The 6,000-nt window shown below is 46.1% G+C and overlaps 1 long non-coding RNA gene across 1 annotated transcript; it reads left to right on the forward strand.

Moving 5' to 3' along the window:
* The first annotated feature begins 276 nt into the window (after nucleotides 1–276).
* LOC135329971 (uncharacterized) lies at nucleotides 277–4,466 on the forward strand. The gene is made up of 2 exons (XR_010391684.1): nucleotides 277–796; nucleotides 889–4,466. It is a non-coding gene; the product is annotated as an uncharacterized LOC135329971 (long non-coding RNA).
* Nucleotides 4,467–6,000: the final 1,534 nt, after the last annotated feature.

The following is a 6,000-nucleotide window of genomic DNA, read 5'->3' on the forward strand; positions in this document are numbered from 1 at the left end:
CTTGCCCGAGCGAGGCGCGCCGGGAGTTGTGGTTCGGCGCCGGAGGGGTAGGAATGTGGGGAGGCCGCGGCTCTGCGCGGGAGGACGGAATCCCTGCGGCCGGAAAGGAGGAAGGGTGGAGGTGTCGGAGGCCAGCTGGCGAAGGGAACGGCGGGGCGGGGCCGCTTGGGAAGAAGGGCGCCTAAGTGCGGGACTACATCCCCCAGGGAGCTTTGCGGCCGCGCTGCGGCTCTCCAGCCGGAACCTGCAGTGCCGCCGCCGCCCGCCAGGGGCGCTGCTGCGGGCGGCCTCTGGGGCCGGGAGCCGCGCGGCCGCGGAGCGCGCCGGTGACCCCCGAGGCGGTGGGAGCGTGGCTGCGCGCAGGCCTCGTGGGGCTCCCGCCCGTGGGCCTTCGCGGCCGCGACGGCCCTGCGAGGGCAGCGAGCAGCAGCCTGCCTCTAGCGCTGGCAGCGCCGCCGCTCCTCAGCCTTCCCCCGGCGAGGCTGCTCGTTCCCATGTCCTCGAGGTGGGCCGGGCTGCTGACTGCTACGGGGAGCTGCGGGGTCACCAGCAGAGCTGGGAGTCTGGCCTTGGCAGAGCTGCCCTCCTCCTCCTGGGGCTGCTGAGAGGGGCGCTGGCAACCCGCGAAAGCTACAGCCGCCTGCCTCCGGGGAGGCAGCAGCGCTACGCAGTGGGGCGACTCGTACCCCCAGGAATGCTCTTCTGGACCTGCAGAGTCAGTGCGGTGGGGAGTTCCACGCTGTCAGGAGAAACGAGACTGCACGGGAGGTGCCAAGCTTCCTAATTCTTACGAAAAGTGAGATGTTAGAGTTTTTTGAGTCTCTGAAAGTAATTAATACATTATGACAAACAATATTAATGTATGTCTAATTACACTTTTGGGGGCAGGAGGAAATCTGTACAAAATAAAAAGATGTGACAGTTCTTCCATGAGAATGCAGAGCCTTTCCCAGAGCATTTGTGCTAGCAGTGCAGGAGACTTCAAGGTAAGGAACCTGCCCAGCCCTGATCTATTCCCTAGCAGAGCCCTGAAGGCCTAGTGGGCAGATCTGCTGTTTCCAGTCATTCAGTGCTTTCAGGACTATGTTCAAGTCTTCATCACAGGCAAGTTATGTAGTCTTGAGCTCTTGGACAAAATAAGAGTATAGACCTTGCCTTTCGAAGCTACATGATCCACTAACATTCTCAAACTTTGCTCAGCAACTCAGAGCATCTGACAACTAATACCACAGGATAAGCGATCTTGTTTCACTTCCTCAGGGAAAACACCAGCTATTATGAGATGAAGGATAAAAACACTGATGTTTTCAGTGCGGAGATCGGAACCCAAGGGCTGAGCAAAACCAGTGTTTGTGGTGTGGGAGTGACTGTTCCCACCCCTCCATGCCTGTCCTGCCTCAGGTGCAGGGATAGCCCAGCTGCTTTGGAAGGAGCTACTGAATACTTGCTAATTATGACAGTTAATGACCTTGTGTCATGACCTTGTTAATGGCGGTACATTAACAAAATCTGAAATTGGCACTGGGTTACCTCAACCCTTTAGGCAACCGGAAGCCTTTTTTCAGCCTTGGATTTGCAAGGAGCCATGGTCATGGGCTAGCAGAGTGTGTAGATGCACAGCAGTGGGAGTAGTAACCTTGGCAAACCTCTCAAGAGAAGCTTTCCCATTGTGAATTGCAGCCCTGAGACGCTGTAGTGCTAGCCCTTGAGGTGCGACTGTGCTACCAGATACATGCAGGTTAGAGCCTGCCTTCCAGTTCACCTTCAAATCTAAACCTACCCTCTTTGACCACATGGATTGTCCACCGCCTTCCGCACTCACCTGTTTAAACTAAGAAGCACCTTCAAGCCATCACACTACATGGAGGTGAGAAGTGGGAGTAATGGCTGTTTTTGCCAATTTCCAAAATTCAGTGCTGAACCAGGAGTGAGTGCATGAAGTACTGTACTGTCTGCCCAGCAGGACCCTAGGGAAGTTGTGTGTGCCCCACTTACCTAGTGTGATTCCCCCAGTAAATTAAGAGCCCTGGGTAGGGCACAGTTTCCGCTCTAGGCTGAGCCATCTCCCTGTCTTTTTGGTGGCATGTTTTAGCAGGGGGAATTGAACAGGTAACCAACACCACTTTTACATGCTTAGAATTACCATCACCAGCTGCAATCATTTCAAGGAGTGTTGGACCACAGTCTTTCTTCACCTCAGCCAAATTGGGCTCGGACATTTCCTCTACTAATCCTGCCACTGAGAGCTAAATGTATTAAATGAGCAGGCTGAGATTTCCCTATATACTCCTACATGGTATGTCCTTGTGATAACTGCTGGACTGCAAGAGCCTTCCATAGCGCAGTGCTGTCAGGGTTGCACAACTTGCAATTTTAGCATCTTTGTTCCCAAGTAACATGTTAGCATCCTTGTTGCTATTCTGTTGTCAGTTGGGGTGACAGGACCTGACAAAGAATTGACTGCAGACAAACTGATGTTGCCCTAATGTTTCTGCCTTTCTGTCTCTGACTTCTTGAGGTGTGTCATGCAGACTGAATTGGCCTTGTTTTCTAGAAGATTTGCAAAGTGTAACAACAGTATGGATGGCCTGTCTAACATACGTAATCATGGAAAAATAGACATGAAATTTAGACTACAGTTAAGAGAAGAAAAAGTCTTTGTATCTGAGGAAGTCCATTAACTGGAAATGACTTAATGCAGAGCAATTCAAATAATGTTAAAAACAACCACACTTTTTTTCTAATGTCTTACTGGGATCTTCAGAATTTCTGTTTTTTTCTTAGATAAGCCTTTTTTTTTCACTGCACTCAGCAATTGGGAAAATAAACCTGACTACATTGTGTGATTGTAAATCCTCAAACATTCTTAGATCTTGCTGTAAAAACATAAAGATTGGAAGTAATTTTCATTGTTTTTTTAAAACCTAAGTATCAGTTTGACTCTGTTGTTTTGTGCATACCCCATTAAAATGTCCTGCTGATTATAATTATTATTTCAAACATTTTTTCATGCCTGCATGTTCTGACATGTGCAACTTTTAATATTAGTACTGCAGGAGATGTGAAGATGCATAGATGCCAAATGATGGACTTACTTAAAAGACCTTGGGGTGTTCAATGATGCAGAAGAAGCAAATACTAATTTACCTTACTCTTTTTGTGTAAGTAATATATTTTACACAGCAAAATGATGTAATTGTATTTTTAATTTATCTGAAGTAACTTCTTCCAAAGGGTACCACTGTCTGAAAGAACTTTAATTTTTGCTCTCTAATTATGGCTTGCAAACTTACAGGTGTGGCCATGCTGCAGATATCCTCTATGGAGGGGAGGAAATATCTTCTTCAGAAAACATGAAATAACAGTGAGATGTTGGCATATACATCTTACGCTACATTCTCAGAACTGTGTTACTGTGATTTTTGAATGGTTCCTCTGCAGTTTCAGGACTTAGTTCTTCACTTCAAAACTTAAGAAAAGCAATGACTGGTATTGAAATATGCAAAAAGCCTGCTTGATGCCTTCCATCACATAGGCACAATTAGGCTGTGCATCTGTTGTGATTTCACTCCTTAGTTACTAAATCTGATTATTCATCACGCACAAAAAAGAGATATTTTCTTGAAAAGTTGGGTTAGCCAACAGGCTAAAAAAGTATTGTATAAATTCCTGTGCTTGTTACTGTGGCTCAGGCTTTGGTTCCTGTTTGCCTTTCTTTTCTGGATAGTTCATCACTTTACAAAGAATCTCCTTCACTTTGTAGTTTAGTCCCCTTTACAGACAAATGTATCTTATAATTGTTTTCATAAATTGATATAAGCTCCATTTTAAAATATTGAAAGCCACTTCCAGAATTTCCTTTCCCGGGATTCAGAGCCTTCTGAATTCTGACCTGAATTTATTAATGGATGCTTCATGTTCCTTTGCCAGCATTGCCTGTGAGCTTAAATAGTCCTCTGTCCCTAGAGTAACTTCTGATATGTACAACAATCATACTTCCTGTGTCTTAGTTTTGGTAAATTAAATTCTTCTAGTGTCTTTTTAAATGATAGGTACTTCATTCTTTGGGCATCTTAATAGCCTGTCTTTGTAGTTCTTTCTTTGAATCCGAATTCCATTTTTTAAAATGAGACCAGAGTCATCCACATATTTCATATATCACTCAATGCCATATGAATGCCATACATGAATTCTGCTAGGAAAGTATTGCTTTTTCCATGGTTCTATTGCACTGGTGAATTATTAATCTGTGATTAACTGATACTGTTTGTTTTATGTCTGGATAGGAAATTTGTGATGATTTCCATATTTACTAAACCCTGATTAAGAGCAGAAATTGTTGCTATTAATCCTCGGTGCCAGAATAGTGTTCCTAGTCTCTCCTCCTGGGTGCTACTTGAGGATACTACTGACCTGCATGTTCATGTTCTTTGAGAACTCTGCAATAAAAATGAAAAATACATTCATATAGTGAAGGATAGTTGAGAATTTCTTTACATGTCCTTTTTTTTTGGTTTGCTCATCACCTTTTCTTTTTTTAACATTTCCTGGACCATGAATGAAAGTGTTAACTGGCTTGTTAAGAGATCTGCTTGGAAAAAAAAGTCGTATGGGATATGGTCCTGGGGAGAAGAGGGGTCCAGGAAGGCTGGTTGGTTTTCAAGGATCGCCTCCTCCAGGCTGCAGCCTAGTCCCTCTCCGCTTCCAGAAAGTCAAGCAAAGGTGGCAGGAGGCCTCCATGAATGAATAAGGAGCTCCTGACAAAACTCACACATAAAAAGGAAGCATACAAGAGCTGAAAGCAGGGCCAGGTGACCCAGACATCTGTCCAAGCATGCAGGGATGGGGTTAGGAAAGCCAAAGCTCACCTGGAAATGGACCTGGTGAGGGATATGAAGGCAACAAGAAAGGCTTCTACAGGTGTATTGGCAGCAAAAGGAAGACTAGAAAAGATGTAAGCCGAGCCTGCTGCTGAGTGGGGAGGGGACCTGGTGACAGGGGACATAGAAAAGGTCAAGGTACTGAACACCTTTTTCGCTTTTGTCTTTACTGGTAAGATCTGCCTTCAGGAATCCAAGGCCCCTGAGACCAGTGGGAAAGTCTGGAGCAAGCAAGACTTTGGGACACGGCCAAGTACATGGAAGCTGATGGGATACATGCACAAGTGCTTAGGCAGCTGATTGATTCGTTGCAATTTCAATTGTCTTTGAAAGGTCACGGTGGCTGTGGGAGGTTCCAGAGGACTGAAAGAAAGCAAATGTCACTCCTATTCAAGAAGGCCAAGAGAGATTATCCAGGGAACTATGGGCCAGTCAGCCTCCCCTTGATGCCTGGGAAGGTGATGGAGAAAATCCTCTTGGAAACCATTTCCAAATGTATGAAGGACAAGAAAGTGATCAGGAGTAGTCAGCATGGATTTACTAAGGGGAAATCATGACTGACTGATCTGATAGCCTTCTGTGATGACATGGCTGGCTCAGTGGATAGAGCAGTGAATGTTTATCTTGACTTTAGTAAGGCTTTCAGCACCGTCTCCCGTGACATCCTCATGGACAAACTGGTGAGGTATGGGCTAGATAAGAGAATAGTGAGGTGGACTGAAAACTGGCTGAAATGTCAACCTTAGAGGGTTATGATCAGCAGCCTGAAGTCCAGCTGGAGGCCTGTCACTGTGGTGTACCCCTGTGGTGTACTCCAGGGGTCAATACTGGGCCAATGCTGTTTAATGTTTTTGATAATAACCTGTATTATGGGACAGAGTGTACTCTCAGCAAGTTTGCAGATGATGCCAAATTGGGAGGTATGGTTGATAGACCAGATAGTTGTGCTACCATTCTGAGGGACCTCAGCAGGCTGGAGAAATACGCCAACAGGAATCTCATGAAGTTCAGTTAGCGGAAATGCAAAGTCCTGTACCTGGGGAGCAATAACACCATGTGCTGATACAGGCCAGGGGCTAACTGACTGGGAAGTCCTGGTGGGGGGCCTGATGAGCAACAG

This window comes from Dromaius novaehollandiae, chromosome 14 (assembly GCF_036370855.1).
Source record: "Dromaius novaehollandiae isolate bDroNov1 chromosome 14, bDroNov1.hap1, whole genome shotgun sequence".
Lineage (NCBI taxonomy): Eukaryota > Metazoa > Chordata > Aves > Casuariiformes > Dromaiidae > Dromaius > Dromaius novaehollandiae.